The following is a 24,927-nucleotide window of genomic DNA, read 5'->3' as shown; positions in this document are numbered from 1 at the left end:
GTCATTTTAGCAGTGTTTCCAAAGACATGGATTTTCTCAATTGAGCCAAAAGCTCCTGATTACATTTACTAGGTAATCTAAAGGACTTCTCTGTCTAAACAACCCCACATGCCCAATGCCTACCCCACCCCCAATCCCTTCCTGATCTATAGATCAAAAATGTGTGACATTGGCAAGATACACAAATTACCTTTTAAAAGGACACAGTTCTTTATCACTGAGAGGCTGAAACTGCCTAACCTTTAACATGTTGCAGAGGTTGTGCCTTCACAAGTGTGGCCTGTAGCCCACATTACTGCCACATTTATATGAGCTTTCCGGGGGTAGAGGACGGCTTATGATAAATATTACGCAATATACCTTGCAAAAAAGTCTTGATGTTCTGCCTCCCAAACCTCCTTTTACATCACACTATAAAGAGACAACTTGCTCAGATAATGGATTCGTTTTTCAAAGGATTTTGCCTCAGTGGCTTCATGCAAAGCTGAGTGCTACCTATGAGAGACCATTACTGTTTTATGGAAAGACGACGGTTCTGGAGGAAGTCTAGAGCTTCATTTCAACACAACAAGACTATAAAGTTGCCCAAGCCCAGAAACATGTTGGGATTTACAAGCATTCGGGTGTGTTGGCACCAGAACCCCCACTGGTGGAGGGTCCACATTGCTTTCCCTGAACGCACTTCACTGCCAGCCATGTTTGTTTCAATTTTCTCACCCTCTTTTCTACCAAACACTTTCCCACACACAGACTGGGATTTGGGTGGTTTGTTCCTCTCCTTCTTCTGTCTTCAGCCATTTTTCTCTCCAGTGTCTCTGCCCGATCTAATCCTCCCTACACCCGGGGACCTCTCAGTGGGATACTCACTTTCAGTGTGTCGCTTTCCTGTGCGAGGAGCTCTAATGGCTGTCTGTCACCTACAAAGGAAGTCAACACACCTTAGCAGGCAGGTCTGTCGAAGTTTCCAGTATCAAAGCATGTGTACCTACTCCAGCACACACTCTCGCTCCTCCCGGTCCTCTCTGTCCCTTGAACGCACTGTGCTCAACCCATGGTTACCAATCCCTCACTCCAGAGCTGCCACCATCCTCTCAGGTAATACCTCTCGCTGCCTCAACTATTCCCACCTATTTTCCAAGGTCATGACGATAATCTAGCTCCCAAACAAGATTCCCCCAATACCTCCAGGGCAGGTCAATCTCTTAGGAAATTAGCGTGTCGCTGTCTTTTGGAAAGCAACTCAGACTTTGCCTGGAATTGTGCTTGACTAGTTTATATGTCTGTGAGTCACTTCAGATAAAATGAAACATCCTCGGTATATACAGCTGTCTCTCTGAGAACCTACCACAGTGCCATGTACATTTATCTAACACACATTGGTTGGAGAAATGAATTGCTTTTCAATAAGAGTGAATTCCTGTTATCCTGGCTATGCCAAAAGCCTACACTTGCAACTCAAAACCAGAGTCTGCTGAACTGAGGGTCTGTGAAGGAGAGGCCAGGATCCTTCTCTTACAAGCACCTTGTACAGTGCCTTGTTCTTCAACTACTGGGTACACACCCTGGGGCCGAGCAGAGATGCTCAGTGCATAGCTGGTAAACACAAGAATGATGTGACCTCTTCCTTTCCAAATATTCTAGTCCCATAATTTCCAAAGAGTCAGTAGGTCTGTCCTGATTTTTCTACCTGAAATTTCTTTTCCTATTTTTAAAATCTCAGCAGGTGAACATCAACGGCCCTCCAATCTCCCCAGGAATATCTCCTCAGTCTGTGTCCACCATGTTCCATATTCCAGCCAGAGTGCACTTTCTAGACTCACGCCTGATTTTTGCTATTTGGCCTTGGTAGCCCCTAGCTCGTCTGCTTAAGCTGAGTGACGTGCTTACTCCCAATCTCTCCACAGAACCCTGCACTCCAGGCATGACGAACCACTGGCAACCCCAACCGTGCTAACTCCTACCTTGTTACCCAAACCTGCTTCTTGTTGCCTCTTCCTTAAATACTCTCACCTCCAGCGTGTTACCCTGGGCCTCCTGCTAGACATGGATGCACCTACACCCTCTTCTTTGCTCTCATCAACCACTAGGTTATGACCTCACGCTCTCTCTGAAGGCTACTAGTTGGGTCGTGAAACCAGATGAGTCACATTTCCAAGCAATCACAAATCCTAAGTCAAGTACTTCTGCCCCCTCAAACATTACAGAGACACACATAAGTATACTTAGTGGTCATTTGAATGTGCTTGTATCTCAGTAGCTCTGGGAGACCTCTGCTTTACTTCTTCATGGCTCCCTTTTCATTCATTTCTCTTTTGGTGAATAAAAAAAAAAGGGAGAGAGATCTAAAAGCAAAATTTACCTCGAGCTCTGAGGGAAGGTTAACCACATAGCAGTCTACATGCTAATCAAGTTTTCAAATGAAAGTGAGTTTTTTCCTTTTCCTTTTTCAGTCTTATTAGGTACAATTGTTACAATTTGACTGCACATATACAATATATTGCATGTAAATGCATATACACAATATACTGCACATATTTTTAAATTTACATATATGCACTGTTCATTGTTTCCAAGAATATTTAGAGCCTTAGCTTTTTTAACTTACATGCTTATCAAAGGAAAAAAGGCAACCACAAAATAATAATTAATTCAAAAAGATACATACATCCTGCTATTAACAACAACATTCTTTATAACTGCCAAGATATGGAAGCATCCTAAGTGTGCATCAATAGATGAATGGATAAAGAAGATGCAGCACATGTATGTAATGGAAAACAACTCACCCATAAGAAAGAAGGTTTTAGCCATTTGTGGCCCTTCATTTACTTTCTTTTCTTTTCACTTCAAAAACCAGAATTTTATAACTGGCATAAACATGTCCATTGCTTCAAAAACAAGAAAATACCTAGAAATAAACTTAACCAAGGAGGTTACTTATACTCTGAAAACTGTAAAACATTGATGAAGAAATTGAAAATGATACAAAGAAATGGAAAGATGTCTTGTGCCCCTGGATTGGAAGAATCAACGTTATCAAAATGGCCGTACTACCCAAAGCAACCAACAGATCCAGTGCAACCCCTGTCAAAATACTCACGACATTTTTCCAGGAACTAGAACAAAAAATTCCAAAATTTATATGGGACCATAAAAGAACGGCCAAAGCAATCTTTTGTAGATCTTTTTTTTCTCTGAAAGTGAGTTTTTGGGATAGCATAAAAACAAATTTGAGGAAGTTTTCATTTAATATTGATCCAAAGCATTGTCCTTTAAACTCTCCAATTGAAAAGCAGTTTACCTGCCCTGGCCTCTCCTGAGCCTGCAGACCTTCTCTCCCTTAACTGGGCTCCAAGCTCACTGGCCTCCTGTGAGGAATGCTTCTGCCTCCGGGCTTAGCACTGGTTCTCCCCTCTGCCTGGAAACTTCTTCCCCAGATAGCCACTGTCTCACGTCCTTATCTCATCTGTGTCTTGGCGCGAACACTCCCTTCTGAGGGAGGCTCACCTTCACCAATTTGTTACATCTTTCCTCCTCACCCACGTAGCCCCTCCACCATCTCTTGCTCTATTTTTGCTCTTTGCCAGAGCACTGACACCTGTACCTACTTGTCAAGCTGATTGTTTATCATCTGCTTCCCTCCACCGTAAGATGTAAGCTCCCTCAAAGCAAGATCTTTGTCTATGTTGTTCACTGCTGGAGCTGATCATTCAGAACCCCATCCTGACGTAGTAAGAACTCAATACTTCTTGAATGGAAGGGTGGATACTATAAACTGGGTTGTATCTGGGATCAGATAAAGGTAGAGCTTGACGGAAAGGGACTCAAGGAAGAATGAAGAACTAGAAAGTCTGGGGCCCTTCTTTCTTCCCCACCTATTCCTGACTCTCCAACCCCCAAAGGGGAGGAAGGAAAGAAGGGGGAAGACAATAAAAAAAAAGAGGAGTAAAATGGTAGGATGATAAAGAGAAGGAAGAACTGCACAGGGCACTTAACTGGAAAGGGGTGGAATGAAGTTTAAACCTGCCAACAAAACAGCGAGCAGCAGTCCACTCTCCTCTGCTCGCCTTTTCTCCTGCTGAAACTGAAACCAACTGAAAGATATTTTGAAGGTCCAATAAAACTGCATGATTTAAACAGATACTACGAATTGTCAGCAAGCAATGAGAGCTTCCTTGGGGCACCATAACCTATTTTTCAGTCACTTAGATAGTAAAACCACTCCATCACCTCCACATTCAGCCCACTGGCAAGGACAGATGTGAATTTCTTTCTCCCAGTCCATGCATAATATTTCTCACTAGTATAATATATTAGTAATAGATACAAAAGCAAACGTCTCATGCATGTTTTTAAAATGAGAAGCCTAATAATGCTCAATTCTTTGGTCACCAAAAATAATCCAGTATTTTTTAATTAGTGTGCCAGTACTCCTTGAGCACTCAATGCTAGCCTGTGTAGGTGCTGAAGCACCAAGATGATAAGATGTGCCTCTTAATTGGAATTCAATGTAGCATTTCCCATCCTTTGTACGAGGAGATAAACAGCATGCTCCCTCTCCAGATGGAACCCTCTGGGGAGAATTGGCTTCCTCGGTACTACTCTTATTACTGATTCATAGACAAGAAGACTATCTTTTTATAATCTCACCCACCAACAGGATATTTTTATTGAATTCCATTTTCCCACTTCATGTTATGAAAACAATAGAATTTTTATTTGTCTTCCAAATACAATACATTACAACATTTTGTTATACAATATTTATAAAATTCTTTCATTCATCAAATATTCAGAGTGCACTAGACACCAGCTATGGGCTATGGTTAAAATGCTGAATGATAAAGAAAATGCTTTCTTCAATCACATACACAACACTGACAAAGAGCTCGTCCCCCTGCCCACATTTTCTCCTTGAGAATCACGGATCTGGGGAGGTAACAGTAGAATTCCATGTGAAGCTATTATATGTGTGATTTTCTAAGACACTGTTATTCCCATTCCATTAGAAAATTAATTTGATTATCTTCTGACCATTATAAAAATAATGCATGATCCATATGGAAAAGTTGGTAAGCCATCAAAAAGTGGAAGAAGCTAAAATCATTCATTCATAACCTTATCACCAGGGTCAACTAATGTTAATAATGGTTTGATACATTTTCTTCCAGTTTTATTCTTACTGTATTAATTTTACTCTGAAAAAACTTATAACAAGAAAGATATGAGACCAACACTGTATAAAGGAAGTTAATTCTTCTATAGGAAGAACCTAACACAAAGTTTAAACAAATGTAAAGACCACAAAACTGTCAAACCACTGAAAATTAGAGTGTACAGTTAAGTTAATTACAACCATCAACCCAATATGCTTTGCTCTTATTTGTTTGATTATTTTTAATAAAATTCCTTTAAAATTCATATGGAACTCTAAGTGTTAAAAACTAGACCAAAGTGAAGAAGAAGAAGAAGGAGGAGGAGGAGGAGAATGATGTAGGGGAGGGACATCAACTTGCCAGATATTAAAATAAATAACACAGCTATTATATACAAAGCAATACAGCCCAGGCCTGGCAATAGATGAATAGATATGCGGACTAGAGAAAACAAAAACCAAAAACAGATACTAGTATATATGGAAATTGAATTTACTAGAGAAAAGACAGTTCCACATGATGCTTAAACAATTGGCTATTCATCTAAAAGAAAATACAGTTGGACCCTCTAGCTTTATATAAAAATAAATTTCAGACGGAAAAATACTAGAATATTAATAATACAAAAAATAGAAGTTAGAATTTAACTTGGAAGAAAATTTAAGAAAATAGTGGGAAGACCTTTTAAAGTAAGCCAGGCAATCCAGAAATGCAAATCAAAACTACAGTGAGGTATTGCCTCACACCACTCAGAATGGCCATCATCACAAAGTCTACAAATAAATGCTGGAGAAGATATGAAGAAATGGGAACCTTCCTACACTGTCGGTGGGGATGTAAATTGGTGCAGCCACTGTGGAGAACATTGTGGAGGTTCCTTAAAACACTAAAAATTGTTACCATATGATCCAGGAATCCTACTCCTGGGCATATACCCAGAAAAAAATGAAAACTCTAATTCAAAAAGATACATGCACCCCAGTGTTCATAGCAGTACTATTTACAATAGCCAAGACATAGAAACAACCTAAATGTCCATGGACAGATGATTGGATTAAAAAGTTGTGGGGTAGATAGAAATACTACTTAGCCATAAAAAAGAATGAATAATGTTATTCGCAGCAACATGGATGGACCTGTAGGTTATCAAACTAAGTGAAGTAAATCAGACAGAGAAAGACAAGTGTCATATGATATCACTTATATATGGAATTTTAAGAAATAATACAAATGAACTTACTTACAAATCAGAAATAGACTCACCGACATAGAAAACAAACTTATGGTTACCGAAGGGGAAAGGGGAAAGGAGTAGGAGGGGAGGGATAAATTAGGAGTTTGGGATTAGCAGACACAAACTACCATATATAAAACAGATAAACAACCAGGTCCTACCATATAGCACAGGGAACTATATTCAATATCTTGTAATAAACTATAATAGGAAAGAATCCGAAAAAGAATATATAGGCATAGTACGTACAACTGAATCCCTTTGTTGTACACCTGAAACATTATAAATCGACCATACTTCAATTAAAAATTAAATAAAGTAAGACAGACAATCCAGATTCTGTAAAGGAAGAGAGATAGATATGATGTTATAAATTTTTTTTAATTTTGTGGAAGAAAATTACAAAAATAAAATCAAAGAACAAATTATTGATGGGGAAAGATATAGCAACTAATGTGACAAAAAACTATAGTAGTCAAAGAGCATTTTAAATTACTAAGAAAAAAACAACTGTGTAGGGGCCAAGGGTACACATAGGGAATTGACAGACAAGGAAGTCCAAAGGAGCACTAATAATGTGAGCAGATGCTCAGCTTCATTAGATACAAGTCAAGAAAACCGAAATTAAATTAAGAATGCTTACTCATTAGACTAGCAAAAATTAGAAAGTGGAGAAATAGGAGTGCTACTGGAAATGTGAGGAAAATTATATTCTCAAATATTTCTAGTGGGAATGTGATTTGCTGTAATATTTTTAGAAAATAATATGGGAAAACCCACTAAAATTTAAAAAGACACATATCCTTTGAACCAGTAATTTTACTTCTGGGAATTAGACCATAAAAATAAAACCACCGATAGCTAAGAATATGTGTCTACGAATATTGGCAGTGACAGTATGTTTTTTATGTATTGGGAACTATTCACAACAGAGTGTCCATTGATAGCAAAATACCTGAATAGATTTTAGCAAATTCATACCTCATAAAACTATTGAAAAGGGTAAGATATCTTTGCCAGAATCTCCAAGACATATTTCAAAGTGAGAAAACCAAGACACAAAGTAACACACACACACACACACACGCATATACTGTGTACATAGCCTGATCCCAAAGTCTAAGATAAATAGGGACCACTCCCCTGTATATCATATCAGTGTATATCACAGGGTTGTGTGACCCTGGAGAAAGGAGTAGAGGAGCACATCAAGCTGTGTTCATTGGTTTCTCTGAAGAGGTACAAGCAAAGCAAAAGGAAAGGAAGAAGGGAATGAGAAAGACAAAAGAGACATGGACAAGGACCAGAGGTGACAAGGTCAAATAAAAGAATAATTTGATTTCTAGATGAGATTAAGACAATTTTTGCTTGGAATCTTTTAAGAGCGTTTCTGCAATAGAATAAAGTTTCAAAAGGAAATAAAATCTGGTGTACCCCCTCAAGAACCTTAAATGTAGCTTTGCCTTTTGACACTGTATTTCCACTTTTAGGGATTATTTTTAAGAGAAGAAACACAGATGTGGACAAAAATGCTTATTAAAACATTCAAGTAATTAAATAAATTCTACAAGATACAGTATAATTTCAATTTGCAAAATACACACGTGTGTCTATGTGTGTATACATATGTATGTCTATTATGTATATACACTATACGTAAATACTATACAATACAATGTTAATGGAAACCCAAGGTGCAACATAATTTCAATTTGTAAAGTACATTGTAAATGTACATGTATATGTATATATGTATGTGTTTTACAAATGGAATTTGTGCTGTATTTTGGGTTTTTGTTAACAGTACACTGAGGGGGTGTTTTACATTTTTATTTAATATGCAAGTATATACAAATAAATAGATATGCATCTATACATACATACTAAGTGAAAGACTATAAGAAAATACAGTAAAATATTGTTAGTGATTATCTATGGCTGGTCAGTATACAGGTAATTTTTGTTTACATCTTTATTCTATTCTCTTTTCAAAGCATGTTAAAATTACCATGCATTCTACAACATGCAAAACACAAGAATTATTTTAAATGAAAGCATAAGAAAGGTGATGAACTGATCTAAAAATGAAAAACGGCACTTCGAGACACTTCTGTGTTCAGAAGCATAGCCCTCCTGCAGGGCTCCTTCAGCACTGGAAAGTAGTGCCAGCATCTCAGCAAACTCAACCTGTGTCAACATCGCCCGGACAAAAGTCAAAGCCCAGAGTGCCCTAGATTAGCAACCTGTCCCCCAGGATCACCTAAGCCCCAGACACTACAAATCCTCGAGTTTCGAGGATAAATCACTCAGGTAGCCAGGTCTCGGAGAGGCTACACAGAAAGCCTTCCTATGAAAACCAGCAAAGCTCTTTTTTTATCACCTCCTCTGAACAATATTCATAACTTATTTCTTCAGATTTCCAGTTAGGGCAGGTATCTCCAGTTTGATCTGAGGTTTCAAAATTGGAAACACCCCTTCCATTTTCTCCCTTGGTTTTTGCCCTGGGTAGAAAAGATTTCAGCTGAAACGTAAGGCCAAGGCACTGGTGTTCAGACAAACAAGCCTTCAGTGAAGGGATTGGTGAGTTTTCACGGCACAGCAATGACAGCCAGTAAGCGTTGTTCTTAGCCCAGAAAATCTTCCCTAGAGGATTCAACAGGCCAGCAAGATAAACAGCAACCCTCTGAGGCATGCTTCTCCCCTCCGCATTCCTTCTTACCCATTCCCTCGGGAGGACTCTTGCTTCCTGGTTAACAAAACAAGGGATTCCTGGCTACACCTTGCTCCCAAGGTCCAATGGGATTGAAGAAAGAGCAACAGAAACATGGGTGGATTTCTTTAAAGCACAATCTCTCCAGTCACCAAAGCAATTGGAAGAAGTGTGTTCTACCTTGTGCTGAATAAAACTCACAAAACCATCCTGGAAAGTTTTTCAGTGTTCAACTAATAACAAAACATTATTTACATTTTGATGGGCAATAACTCTGTTATTTAAATAGGAGCCCAACCAATGGCTGCATGTTGTAATGGGATGAAAATGTAGACTTGGATACATGTGTGCGTGTCCTCAGCTGATTTTGGCTCCTGAAGACTCTCTTTGGCATCATGGAAACCAAACTTCCAGATGACTAGGATTTCCTTAGAGAATATTATGAGACTATATTGTTATTGTATACATATAGCTTCAGACTGGATAGAAATTTCTGATCCATCTTATTTGCTACTTTGCATCAGGTCAACAATATGAAGGAAAACTACTGTAATTAGCTGTGTAGCACTGTTATGCAGACAAGCTAAGATAAATTAAATGAACCAAATTGAATCTTTTAGACTCAAACAACCATAATCAAAGTGTGAATTAGGATTCCTGTTGATACATATTCAGACAGATAAATTAATAACCAAACTCCCTTCTCTTGGCACCTGGCATAAAGGAAGGAATTACAATAAAAAATACTAGAATATATTTACTGGGTTGCAATTTAGAGACAAGATTAAAGCCAAAAGATAGAGTCAAAACTAGGAGAAATCACAGCAAATTGGTACCAGTAAGAATGGAAACACAGCAGAGAAGTAATTTGACCCAAATGGAGAGTGAAGAGAGGATAATGGTAGCTTATTTATTAGTGGAAATGAACACATATTGTTATATTGTACTCAGTTCTTGATTATTCATGTGTGATTTACCAGTTTTGTGGATTATCCTTCCCTCTGCCAGTCTTTATACATCCAAGTCACCTCGGGCCATCTTTAGTTCATATGTGCCCAGTGGACCCGAAAATAATGTTTACCATTAATCTATTTCAGACTTAATTAGCAAAGCAAACCTGATGGTATGGCATTGATTTACTGGTCAAAAGACCCCTTCACTTCTCTAGAGATCAAGTCTGATGAAACATTTTCACCAGTGGGAGAGAAATCAGAACATGAATTGAATTTGGTAAATGAAGATACTGGTCAACCAACTCTCACCTGTTCTTTTTGCTAAGTAAAATTCATCCAAATATAATCAGTCAACTCTATTAAGTGTCATTTATGGGCAGAGAAATGTACTCCTAGGGTGATGAAAAATAGAAAAGTCACCGCCCAAGCCTGTTAAGGCTTTCACTCAGAGTTCTTGACTTGAGTAGTTGAGTTCTAAACAGTAAAAAGGAAATCCTAAGAATTTGTTCCAGGCTATGGGGATGCAAGTATTTCACAGTGGAAATTTGAGCTCCTCATTTCAGTGGATTATAAGTTTCTCAAGGGAAGAGACTTTTTTTTTTTAATACTGCTTCTGTATTTCCTTCAGCACCCAAGCCCTTTGTCTACAAGCATAATCCGAAAACCCATATTTACCATGGCCAAGATCTTGAGTTACTGTCCTAAATTCAAATTGCGTTATACCATTTACCAACTGGATGGTCCTCAGTAAATTACTTGATTTCTCTAAGCCATGGTTTACCTCCCTAGAAAGTGGGCATAACGATACCCACTCCTAGAAATGTTGTAATGACTAAGTAAGCTGTTCTCTTTAAGGTGCAAAGCGCCACGGTCGCAGAAAATGAGATCAATACATGGAAAGGTAGGATTACCATCATTATGTTAATTACTTGATTGACTCCAGGAATGAGCAAAGTAGACAATGAAAGAAATAGGACTTTAAATAACTGATTACTTAAACTGGAGAGTTGCAGGGGAGGGTATTGCTCAGTGGTTGAGTGTATGCTTAGCATGTACGAGGTCCTGGGTTCAATCCCTAGTACCTCCATTAAATAAATAAATAAGCAAACAAACAAACCTAATTACCTCCCTCCACCCAAAAAATTTAAATAAATAAATAAATGACAAACTGGAGAGTTGGATCTTAAAAAAAAAAATTGATGGCAGGAAACCCCACATGTGGGCGCCATGCTAATCTACTAAACATATTTTATGTATTTTATTCTTTAGCCCTTAGAATCATTCAGGCCAACTTTTAGTATTCATAGAGCCAAATGCCTTTGGGAGTGGGAGAAACGCTGATGTTATATGTTGTTTATAAATGGAGAGGCAAGAAGAATGGGTGGAGGGGTGATTTTAGTGTTGCTGCCCAAGTGACACAGTTATTCAAACAAATGCACAAGCAGCCCCAGGTTCACTGGCATCTGGAATCCCAATGGTTTTGTTTGAGTTCTCTTTCAAAGTCCCAGCCACAGCATAACCTCAGGCCTTTCCAGGATAATCAACTTCTGATCCAGGACCTCAGAGCAGGAAGGGAAATTGGAGACCACTCAGAGACTGAGAAGTGTGTAGAAAGACAAAAATTGAGAAAATTGTTGAATTGCGTGTTGAATTGCCTTGTTGAATGGCATGTTGGAAACTGTGTGGGACCCAAACTCCCAGTGGTTTGCACTACTTCGGCCCCAGCTGGGTAGAGGACTATCTTTTGGTTCAAAACCTTTTCCTTCCTTCCTCTTTCTTCACTGTCTTTCCCCTTGTTCTCCAAACCAGCTGTCTGCACTGAGCTGGCAAGCCGCTGCAAGCACTGCCTCCTAGGAATATAAGGAGCCCCGGCAAGTCACCAGGTCGTAGCTCTCTGATCCACAAGATCATTCACAGCTGCTCAGACTCTTACTTCAAGGATTAGAACTCTCGCTGTCTAAAACACCTAAGCCAGAGGAAGTTCTGCGACACTTCTCAATAGCCGGCAGTCAGCCAAGCCCTTGCACACAAGGTCCTGCAGGTTCCATGGGCCCAGGAGCAATTGTGCACCTCCACCCTAGGAAGACTGGCCCGACCAGTCCCACTGGACTTTTGAGGACAGAGGCCAAGCTTGGAATTGGTGACGCTATTTAACATTTCAGTTAGTCACTAAGTAAAGTCTTCGCCTAGAAATCTTCACTTCCTATATAGCAGGGTAAGGAAGGGCCAACGGAAAATTTTCTTGAAATGCTTCACTGAAACAGGCCAGCTCTACAATGAGGAAGTTACCACACTGAGCCATATGTGCCAGTTTGGTCCTTAGAGAAATCAGGTTTAATCCACTGGCATCTCTAGCTGATTGGCAGACAGATCTAGGTCCCACATCCTAGCCCTCACTTGTCACTTGGGTAGATGACATAAAAATAAACCTTACAGTATTACTCAATTTACTCAGACTTCCTGTGCTTTTGAACATTTTGAAGAATAGCATGGTATTTACAAACCAGAGGGGCTTTTAAACTTTTATGTCACATGCCTGGCCCTGGATTCTCAAAACTGCTAAATAAATAGCAAATTGGCTTTAAGGCAATGGTGATCATTTGTACTGTTATTGTAATGTATGCACGGCCTTTCAAAATATCTGTTTGTTAACTAATTTAGAAATGATCTATGGAGAAAATGAGAAATGGACATGAAAGTCAGTAAGTTATTTTCTCTTTTAAACTTCAAATAAAAAACAATGTGATTACTTAGTGATCACAAATACATGTGAAATGGCCTCTTGTCCACCCAACAGGCTTTATTTTTCCCTTACGAAACTACCACTCGCCATTTCGAATAATTAAATTAAACAGAAATATCTGTCACTGGTTGAGAATGTAAGAACTGTGTTTCTATTTTTAGGTAGGTAACTGAATCTATATACAAAGGCTATAATCTAAAAATGTTCTCCTATTTTAGTTAAGTTAAACACACACACATTTTGCTTCTTATTAGCACCATACAACTGGCAAGAGAAGAAGGAGGTTGTGAAATTCAAATCAGGAAATGTTTTTACTTGCTAGCAGTTATGGGAGAGCTCTGAAGGGAAAAAGAATGAAATAAAAGAGCTTTAAAAAAAAAGTTTGGGTTTTCTGTAGAGTGGACTGTTGCACATTGTAGATAAATCTGTTAACATCCCTGATAACATGTAAAGAAATTTCGACCACACAGTGTATGCAGAGGATGTTTTAAGTGGTAGTAGCTTATAAATTGCATTCTTTACCTCAACGCAAGAAACACACATGAAGTGTTCCAAGTGTTCATCAGTTGTCTGGTGTACTCCTCAGTCCTTGGCAATACATAGTTGATAGTCAAAGAAATCAGATGAAAAGTCCTTCTCCAAACTGTATGGTCAAATTAGGTCCTATGTATTCCTGGAAGAAGTCAAGAGACAAAGAAAGGAAACTAATATGTTCACACGTGTCTCAGTGGTGATTCCAAATTCAGATTAATATCTACATCCTTTCGCAAAGAGCTGTGCTGAGATTTGGTACTGCCATCCTGGACAACGAGCAGTTTTTGTGCTTACGTCCTTCTAGTCTGCTTCTTCATTCTGTCCTTAACAGGGAGCAGAGGGTAGTGGGGGGGGGGGTTCTAAAGATTTCCTTAATTAAAGCTGGTGTGATTCTTCACTTAAAGGAAGCAAGGTGGTTGAAGATAAAGGCAGTCTCACATATCAGTGGGCCCTGGTGAAACAATGTTACACTTGTCCATTCAACTCAAATTCCTCAATCATACTATTTCGCAAAGCTACATAAAGCCGAAGCCATTTACCATTGGCACCATTAACAAGCATTTATGCAGAATGCATAGACCACCATCCAGTACATCAACTCGGGTCCATAGGATGGCTTCCATGTCTGTGGATCAATTTTGCCATTAGAGAAAAGAAGTCCTGGCCCACAGTCTCCCCGAGCGCACGTTGAACGGCAGAGTTGCCCCTGCTGTGGCTGTGCGGTATGCGCTTTCCACAGAGAGTCAGACGTTGCAATGTGATGGGAAAGGCAGTCACCGCACAGAGCAAGTGAGGAATTTAGCAATGCCACTTATACACACCTTTCTCCTATTATTTATAAAACAACTTTCTTAATCTCTACTGGCATGTGAAATTCTCCTCGAATTTTTAGTTTATTATAAGATATTCCAATAGGCTCCCTTAGAATACTTCAGGAATATTCCACAGGCAATTTTCACTGTGAATTTCAAACGTCAGCCTGTGCAATTGAAAACAAAAGGGCCCAGATTATTTTTTTGTTTTGTTTTTAAAATGCTATATATAATAGCTTTGAATGTACAAGACATGATTGAGTGAAAAAAATACTTGTTTAACTTCTTTGTTTTTCTATTTGGAATAGTAGCCTGACTTTTTTTTTTTAACCCCAAGCTGCAGGGAATCTAATTTACGAACTTTTTCTCAATTAAAAAAAAAAACAGAAACAAATGGAAAGTTTTAACATTGAATTAAGGAGCCTTCAGGATTAGCAAGTAAACAATGACAGATTTACAGGGGCCAAGGACTGATAACTGTATTTCAGGTCTAGGAAACATCTGCTCAGAGTAAGTAGTTTATGGTTTCCATACCAAATAAAAGGGAAAAAAAAACATTAATCTGAGAGTTTGGTAGTTTTGTTTTTTCACTTTTTAAGCAAAGGTAATGCAAAGCCTATTCCAGCGGGCTTGTACACTCCCTTGGTATGTTCTAGTAAAATCAGGGGGATACAGAAATTGCCACATGAGAAAATAATGAAGATAAGAGACAGTCAGAGTTTTCAATGGAAAATTCATAAGCATCTGCTATGAGAGGAAAAGGTTAATTAATCGATGAAAGAAAAATTTTCTCCACAGAAGACTATAGATTATATGGGCTTCCTCAATCACTTTGATGCACTAATCTAAAAAAGCAAAGTGCAATCCTTGGAAATACTCAGAATTAGACATGTCACAGGCAGTAACAGATACAGAGAAATTTTGCACAAACATACAACCTTGGTAATGAGCTCGGCTTTTTTTTTAACCCTAGTCTTTTAGACTTGTTCTAAATAATTACACGAAGCCAGGAATTGGCTGTCATCCAGTGAACTTGAACTGTGGACACTGACCAAACTGTATGACATTTTACCCCTGTCCCTTCTATTTTCAGTCCACATTTTCCCTCCATGGTGACTTTCTGGTTGTGTATTATCTGGTTTTGGCCGTCTCCACTGCCCACTTCAGATAATTGCTCAACTCTCCACTTGGCTTCTTGCTGGATAGGCTTGACCTAAGAGAATGGATGAAGACAGAGCCAGTATTTTCCTTTGATCTCTTAGAGCCCAGGATTCCATTATATAATCTACCATAAATCCTGGCAGGAAAGATTGACATCAGCTTCCAAACTTGCCATAATGTGACACTCCTCGTTGATTCATTATAAATTCTGACATTTCTTAATTAACATGAACTCAATACTTCAGTTTGTCAGTGATAAGACTTTTTTCTTAGTTGCCTTCTCAATATTTTTAAGGGTTCCCTTGATTAATTTTTCTCTTCTACAAGCTAAGCCTTAAATGCCAAATGCTCTAACTGGCTATCTGCCTCTAAGGTTTAAGCTCACAGATGTTTCCTTGTGGCCACAGCAAATACCACTCCTCTGAGAATAAGTTTGATAAACAAAATTGGCAATAAATTTAGAACTAAAGAGCTGGATAAGAAATTTAAGTACAGCCCTTGTTAGCTACACTTGCATAAATCTCCAAACTTGTCTAGTCTGCTCAATTTTCAAATATTGATAGTAGTGGATTCTAGAAATCCCATCAACAAATTAAAACCTTAAACAATCCAAAACCTTTCGTCCATTTAACAGTATAAACCACTTTCCCTACTGAACATATTACCATGGCTGCTAACAAGTAGAAGATTGGCCCACTTAAATTTTGCTTCTATTCCAAGTGCTAAGGGAGGAGTAAAATGGATAGAATCCAGATGGTGAGAAGGACGTGAAGCAAGGACCCTGCATAGTCCGAACATGAATAATTTGTGAACTGTTCTAAATGATTAATACTTAACTGTATTAATATTGCTAATGCAACATGAATGCCATAGCAAGCAGGAGACCTTCGCTTTCTGCTTTTTCCTTTCCTAGAAAACAACTTCTATGAATCCTTTCCTTCACAATCTAGATTTGAAGTACCTCTTTGCTTGATTTGTGAAGCCTAAATAATCTGAAGGAATAGACCAACAAACCAACATGAGCAATGTTCTTCACGCTGAATGTTACAATGACACCCTGTCCCTGTAATTTTCTGCTTAAAACACAGTGCCCAGGCATTGTCTACCAAGGAACATTCTCAGGAGTGTACTATCATCCCTTGAGATTTATTGCAACAGAAATTAACTTATTTAGTGTGCTTGGCCTCCCCCCATCCAAACCCCTACTCCTCGATAAGTCTTTGCCTTTAATTTTTTTTTTAATTGGCATCCTTGTCTTTTATTTCCCCTTAGAAGAGAAGAGAAAAAGAGGAAAGAGAAAGCACAATCTGAACCCTTCCTTTCATCCTCAAACCACTGGATTCAGTGCCCCCATCCCCATAAGCATAAAGCACTTCAGGCAGCTGCAAGAGACATGAGTCTTCTTTTTCCAACTTGAGTCCTAAATCAATGGAATTGACGACATGTCTGTCTTTTGTTCCCAGCATAGATGCCCATGGGTTTGGTTGTACTTATATTAGTATCTCAACTCACTGCTGTAAGTGGAAATTGCTGAAAGCAAGAACTACAGAGTCATAAAATGGTATGGTCCCACAGACCATAGAGCTCCCCTAGTCCAAAGGCTTCATTCAATTGACAGGGGAAATGGGGCCTCAAAATCAGACTTGTTCAAACAAAACTGGAGGCATAACATTTTCTGGTTTCAAAAAATATGATGAAGTTACAGTCATCAAAACAGCATGGTACTGGCATAAAGACAGACATATAAACCAGTAAAATAGAATATACAGCCCTAAATAAATCCACACATATACAGTTGATTGATCTTCAACAAGGGTGCCAAGAGTACACCATGGGAAAAGTATCATTTCTTCAATAAGTGGTGCTGGGGAAACTGGATGTCTACATGGATACTGTTTTACACAGTATACAAAAATCAACCCAGTGTGGATGAAAGACTTAAATATAAGACCTGAAGCTGTAAAACTCCTAGAAGAAAACGTAGGGGGAATGTCTCAAGACATTGGTGGAACTACATCAAACTAAAAAGTGTCTGCACAGGAAGTAATCAACAGATTGAAAAGACAACCTACAAAATGGAAGAAAATGTGTGAAAACTGTTTATCTGGGAAAGGATTAATCCACAAAATACATAAGGAACTCATACAATTCAATAACAGAATGATGAATAATCCAATTTTAAAATGGACTAAGAACTTGAGTAGACATTTCTCCAAAGAAGACATACAAATGGCCAACAGGTATATGAAAAAATGTTCACCATCACTAATCATCAGAGAAATACATATCAAAACCACAATGAGATATCACTCATACCTATAAAGATGGTTATTATCAAAAACACAAAAGATAACAAGTATTGGTGAGAATGTGGAGAAATTGAAACCCATGCACACAGTTGGTAGGATTTCAAAATGGTGCAGTTGCTAAGGAAAACAGTATGGAGGATCTTAAAAAGTAACAATAGGACTACCAGATGACCCAGCAATCCCATTTCTAGGTATACATCCAAAAGAATTGAAATCAGAATCTGGAAGAGATATTAGCACTCCCATGTTCATTGCAGCCCTATTCAAAATAGTCTGTTTGATGTGAAACTGTAAATGCCCATCCAGAGATAAATGGATACAGAAAACAAATGTATGGCTACCTAAGGGGAAAGGGGAGAAGGGGGAGGGATATTAGGAGTTTGGTATTAGCAGATACAAACTACTATTATAAAATAGATAAACAACAATGTCCTACCATATAGCACAGGGAACTATATTCAATATCTTGTAATAAACTACAATGGAAAAGAATATGAAATATATATATATATATATACATATATATATATATATATATACACATATATATAACTGAATCACTTCTTTGGACACCAGAAACTAACACAAAATTGTAAATCAACTACAATTCAATTTTTTAAAAAGATAAATGGATAAAGAAAATGTGGTATGTACATACACTGGAATATTATTCAGCCTTCAAAAAGAGTCATTTCTGCAATATGTGACAATATGATTGAACCTGAAGGACATTATGCTAAGTGAAATAAGCCAGTCACAGAAACACAAATGCTGCATGATTCTACTTATATGAGGTATCTAAAACAGTCAAATTTATAACATCAAAGACTGGCATGGTGGTTACCACGGGCTCGAGAGAGGAGGAAATGGGAGTTAGTAATCAACAGACACAAAGTTTCAGTTAAGTAAACTCTAGAGATCTACTGTACAATATTGTACCTATAGTCAACAATAATGTTGTACACATTTAAAATCTGTTAAGAGAGTTGATCTCATGTTAAGTGTTCTTACAAAAAGATTTGTTCTTTAAAAAGAGCTGTTCAGGGATGGGGAGGGGAGGGCCAGTGGTAGAGTGCATGCTTAGCATGCATGAGGTCCTGGGTTCAATCCCCAGTACTTCCATTAAAAATAAATAAATTAATAAACCTAATTACCTACTCCCCCCAAAAGATTTGTTCAGTACCTCATATTAAGTACTTAATTAATAATTATAAACTATAATAACCTTAATCTAATCAAATAGAAATATGAACTCTTCTCTTCTAAATCTGTATTTTGTCCAAATAAAATAATTTTACTAGATAAATATTCCAAGTTAATAGCATTTTATGCAAATATGAGTAACACATATACATAACTTTTCGAAGTCCCATCAATTAAACCTCACTGTATCACTAGTACAATCTTTAATGGGTGGTTGGTAGTTATGCCCATTTTGAAGCTGGGAAAACAGAACCCTGAGCATGCAACTTGTTTGCTAAGGTTACTCAGTGCATTAGAGGCAAAGTAATATCTTTTGACTCCCAACCTACTTCTTCCTCCATTAGTCACTTTGGGAACAAAAGTATTCTTTACAACCATAAACAATCACGATTTCATAAAGGCAAGTCCCAAAAGATTTTTAAAATTCTATCAGGCCCCTCTTGAGCTATTCCAATCACCTCCAAACTGATGTGCTCACTCTGCATCTGAAGACTTCAATCTACACAGTGTTTTCCTCAGGTTAAGTTTTCATCCATTCCAACCCAACTCCAAAATCTTTAAGGCCTAGGCCATGAGTCCAGAGATAGGACATTCACCTCTCCATTTCTAAATCATCTCACACACACCCCCGCACTCTTTTTGCACCTATGTTCCTACCAGGCTAGCTAATGGTTCCCTAAATCCTTTATCCACGTGTCTTTGCTTATGCTCTTCCCTTTCTTAAATCTTACTGTGTAAACACAACTCATCCTTTAAAGCCGTGGGAAAATGTCACTTCATACATGAAACCATCACTAACCATCTCTTGTCCCTTTCCCTCAGCATCCTCCATCCAGAAATAATTTCCCCTCTCTTGGTCTCCTATCACAGTGCTGACCTCTCATAAAGCACTCATCACGTTCTGTCCCTCTGCATTATATTGTGTGATATTATGGTCTACAGTACATATTACAGTAATAATCAGTCATATGTCCTATCATGTGCCTTGCCGACCATAATGGATAGTGAATGCCTGGGGATCACGGAATGTGTCAGGCTCTACTGAACACAATTATGCACCGAAAACACAGTGTATCCCAGCACCTCCCAAGACCCTGGAGTGAAGCCAGAACAAAGCCCAACTTTGCACTTAGGCACTTTCAGTCTGGTTGGGAGCAGAGACTCTGGGACAGAACTTAATAAACCACAGCAGGGCCTTTGTAAATATTACTCATTCCTTAAATAAAATTGGGGGGGGGGGGGAATGTAACAGTCTGTGTCAAGTTGAACTATACTGGATTCCGGGCAACCCTCATCTCTCAATATCCTTTAGTAAAACTTGATGCAAGTAGAATTTTCAAAATCCCATGTCAAAAATAAAAGAAATTTGTATCTGTATTTGTCACATAGTTTTAAAGTGAAATAGATTAAAAGGGATTATTATATGTGATGTGATCATCTTTATTACTTTACTGTACATGGTTTTAAGGAAAGGAATACGGACAAATGATAGGCTATAGTAAATGAAAATGAGAGGACAAAAGACAAATGTTTGTTGCGAGGTCAATTCAGAATTCCTTGTGGATTTCTCCATGACTTTATCGAAATGTCCCACTGAGATCATTTCTATGAACAGCAGAGGGAGGAAGGATCTCAGAAATGCAGATTATCCGTTGGCAGAAGGGCTTAAGGGCTCCTTTTATACCAACTAGGGAAAGAGCTGTGTTTAGAGAGCTCAGCTGCTAGCCCTTTGACAAGAGGACAGGTTGATGAGATCGGAGGACGAAGAAATGCCAAAAACACAGTGCAATCTACTACCCCAGCAAAGGGCAGGGAGCAGAACGGGCACCGTGACCACACAGACTGAGCGAGCCTTAGGCTTCCCAGTTTCCCTAGGACTGTCACTCTGTTGGGACCTCTCTTCCCTTGTGTGACTGCTAGTTCCTGCAAGGGAACTTTAAGTCAGCGAAAAAAGGGACCTGGCAAGACGGCGCCCCGCTTGTGTTCCTTCTTAGCAGGAAACCTCAAAGAATGGAGAGTTAGTGACGCTATTAATAGAAGAGTGAAGCCAGATGAGCCTGCTGGAGGCCGGGGTTAGGAAAATGAAGCTCCAGGTGCGCAGCTAAACCAGTCTTTGCGGTTTTTCACAACTCAGTGGCCAGGGCTGCTCCTGGCCATCTTCTCAGAGGAGTTAGAGAGCATCCCGGAGTCGGCAGGGATGCCCCAGGGAGAGGATTACTCAGAGAGGGAAGCAGCTGGCCCTGGGCCTATCCACCACTCTCCCGCCAAAGCCCCATCCATTCTGCCGGCGGTATTTACAAGCTTTGCCACCTGCCCGGGGCGAAGACTCTCCACCCACAGAGTCCACCACTGCACATGCTCTCAAGTCGTTAGAGCATCAGTCGACCCGCCTCTCACACCCACTTCAGAGCACCACACCAGGGCCACTCTCAGGCGCGTGGTGGTGAGATTTTACATGTAACTAAGTAATCATTTAAGCATTCCATATAAACACTTGTATTTCACAAAACTGAACTTTTTACAAAGCTCTTGCATTTACAGTATTTAATTTCATCCTCATGCACAGCTATAAAACTTCCGTTAAGTCAGATATCATTATTCCCCTTCTACAGATGAAGAAACTGAGGCCTGGAGAGGGTATTAGTATTACCTCTTACCAGCCCGAGATGCTCAGCTTACTTCTTCAAGGCAAGAATCATATTGATCAAAAACTTTAGAAATGAATATTGTATCATGCATGGGCTTTGGAAACAGATAAGCTTATCTTCAGGTCTTAGAACTGTCATTTATAAAGCTGTCTAACACTGAACACATTACCTAATTTTGCAAAGCCTTAGTGTCCTCAATTTTAAAAATGGAATCATAATATTGTTTACCACATGGGGCGGTTGTAAGGATTAAATGTGACCAGGCCTATAAAAAGCATGGAACAAAGTAAGAGCTCCCTAGATGTTAGGTGCTAATATAGTTGCTGTTTCTACGACCCCACGGGCATTAACTATTTGCTGTGGAGCCAGAGAGGCAGTGATCATCCCAGGCCTTTGGCATCATGTTGAATGAGAAGTCAGCATACAATTCCACATGTGCATAGTCTCAGGCCTGACCCCAACCACCAAGCAAAATGCTTCTTTTGGCAGCAAAATGAACGCATGAAGCACTTGTAACAAGTTTTTTACATACTCCTCTCAGCAAGAATTTGCCCACTTTCTTCGCTACTTTCTCATCACGAATGGATGTGACTGTGCTTTATAGGCACAAAGAAGAAGAATGATGGCGGGTAGGAGGCTGGAGGTTTCTGCACGGTCTCCTCCAACACTTATGCTCACTACAGAAGCAGCAGCATGTCAACAGGCGGCATGCTCAGCTGGCTGCATCCGCTGCCATTTTTTCAGGTCAAGTTCCCAGATACGGGCCGATGGATGCAAACTCCTAGTAGCTGCGATGCTGACCATGAGGTCCGGGTATTTATTCCCCCAACAGTTATTATCAGGCACTGGACTAGGCTTGGGATAGAAATGACTTCATCCTGCTGAGTTTCTAATGTGGAAAGACCGCAAGTGGTTTACTGAGTGGTTTGACCTCATGTATTCCACACGGTAATGTCCAGTGGCCACTCTGATTTACTTTGCAGATGAGGGATTTGAGGCCAGAGGTGAAGTCACACAACTAGAATGTAGCGGGACCTATGGCTTGGACTCAGCCATCTCCTGTGGATTTGAGTTGAACTGCTGAATGTCTGTATCCTCATCAGAGAGTTACTGTTAGGGGAGACCTGAGCAGAAGCAGATGCTCCCCAGCAATTTTTAGGGGTGAATGAATAATGCAAGCCTCTTCGTGGAAGAGAAAAAATGATACACTCCTTAGAAAGAACCATAAACTCACTGATGGGCAAGGTTTTGCTGGGGTCCAGTGGGAATGATCCAGAAGAAGCCTACTGAGATGTTGCCTGAAAGGCAAGCTCACCATCCTCACTATCACCTTTATTGAAAGCCTCCAGTTAACTACCTGCCTCTAAAAATAGCACTTTATTACACCCTGTGCAGGGAGCTTCACTTGGGCATTAAGGACAGAGACGCAGCCCGGATGGAGATGGATGCACGGGACAATTTCTCAGCTACTACCGAGGAAACATGCTATGAATATTTTACAAACAATGTGGACTGTCTCCTCAGAGCCGGGTCACTCTTATTCTTGCTATTAGTCTTTGCAGCCAATCTGCAGCCATGAACAAGAGCTGTTCTCTGTTTCTGGCAAACAGAAGCCTAACCACTGGGCCCGCAGCCCCACCAGTTGTTCTGACCGACTGGACCAAATGAAATGGACAAATACTCGGAGAAGCCACAGAAGACCACGTAAAAATGTTGACCAGACATGCAGGGTAAATATTTATACTGTACAGAGGTTTAGAGTGGGTGTTTAGCTAGCTCTAAATCCTAAAGTGAATGAAAAATACAAAATGTATTGAAATAAAGACAATTTTTAGACCTTGTTATTGCTGTAAGTTTGAGACGCATGCGCTTTATCCCTTTCCTTGACTGGCAGGGCCACAAAACAAACCACGTATCTCAAGGGTCTAGGAAAAATATCCTGCCAGGAAAGATGACCCTTATGTATATTCATTTTCAAAATTTTGCTTTTCTCTCCTACATGTTGGCTCTGATAGTTACATTATTTTTATTCCTAATTTCTTAGAAATCTAATACCCTTTACGGTATTATATCTAATCTCTGGAATATTATAGCCATGTATGTTAAAGCATAGCGGGCTATCTCTGTGGAATATTAACAAAATTGGAGCATTCGCTTTTTAGAAACAGAAAGGAATAGGGTAGAAATGGGCTATGAATGAGCCTAGATCTCAGAAGTTCCCATCAAATTTAATTTCTTTTGTCTCTCGGCGCATGATAAAATTCAAATACTTCTACCTTATATTCAGAGGATCACTCTCAACATTAATATATATCATGTACATGATATATGTGATGTATATATTGCATTCAAAACCAAGTGAGTTTCCCAGCAACCTTACGCTTGGAGTTGCTCTGCAAGTCTCTTAGATCTGGCCCAGAAATCCAAGAGAAATCTGGCACCTTTGAACAGGAGTCAGTGCGATGATCCCAAGTCCTGATAAAGCCCAATCCTTACATTAAGATTTTTTTAAAAAATCACGTTGGCTTCTACGGGCATGTCTGCGAGAGCAAAAACTGGTTACCCTCATGACAAAGCACGAAACTTAGAACTTAACGCACATTTCCTGAAACGTGGGGCATTCCTCTAACCAAAATGAAAGTATCCTGCCCTGTCTTTTGTGACTGCCACATCATTACTCGAGTAGCACACGGCTTATGAAGGGAGGTGTGCACGCCAGCCTGCTGCAAAAGGTGACTGGGAGTTTTTCACAGGAGAGCAAACTGAGGCAGCAGGACCCAAAAGCATTTGCCTAAAATCCCAGGGTAATTTAAAGACAGGGTGGCTCACTTCGGGATTGCTAGATGGCGTAGCTTTTCAGAAAACTTGACTGCCTTCGGGAAACAAATAATGGCTTATTCAGATTGCTTAGTTCCAACTCCCATAAGTTACGGCACCCAAGATTAAGAAAACAGGTAGCGTGTTCATTGCAAGCCTGTGATCAGTCCAATTAATCACTTTTTCAATTCTGACACGTTTCAATAATACAGAACCTCCTAGCGAGAGCTGGAGCAAATAAAAATGCCTTATCTGGGGCAGGCAGACAGCTTGTCAGTGCTGTACTAGGAAAAGGGTAGTCGGGTTGCCCTCTGACTCAGCTGAACATTATCCCAAAAGTGAATTTTCGCCGTACCAAGTTTAGCTGTAACATTTTAACGTCGTAGTAATACTTGCCAGCAACTTTGCAAAATATCCCTGGAACATTAAGAGAAAAAGGAACATCTTTGAACAGGAGAGGGAAGCTCTAAAGTTACATCCTGCCTGTCCATAGTAGCACATATCACAAAAAAGAAAAAATATAGATAGATATTGAGAAGAAGAAACAGGAGTACCTACTTGAAGAGAAGAATGTCACTGAAAGACTGTCTTCTTATGCTATAGAATGGGCTAGGGAAAGGAACAGTAACCTTTCGAGCCGTTAAGGA

At 39.4% G+C, this 24,927-nt stretch overlaps 1 protein-coding gene across 1 annotated transcript in view; it reads right to left on the bottom strand.

Annotated features, from left to right (window-relative positions):
- The window catches only part of ESR1 (estrogen receptor 1), a 378,297-nt gene that overhangs the window by 308,225 nt on the left and 45,145 nt on the right, over window positions 1–24,927 (bottom strand). Inside the window, exon 3 of the mRNA XM_072966053.1 lies at window positions 13,319–13,469. The gene's annotated coding sequence lies outside the window, so the exon portion shown is untranslated. The remainder of the gene's footprint in view (window positions 1–13,318; window positions 13,470–24,927) is intronic.

The sequence above is a fragment of the Vicugna pacos genome, chromosome 8, assembly GCF_048564905.1.
Source record: "Vicugna pacos chromosome 8, VicPac4, whole genome shotgun sequence".
In the NCBI taxonomy this organism is placed as follows: Eukaryota; Metazoa; Chordata; class Mammalia; order Artiodactyla; family Camelidae; genus Vicugna; species Vicugna pacos.
Note: the sequence above shows the minus strand (reverse complement) of the source record. Positions and strands in the feature narration are given on the sequence as shown.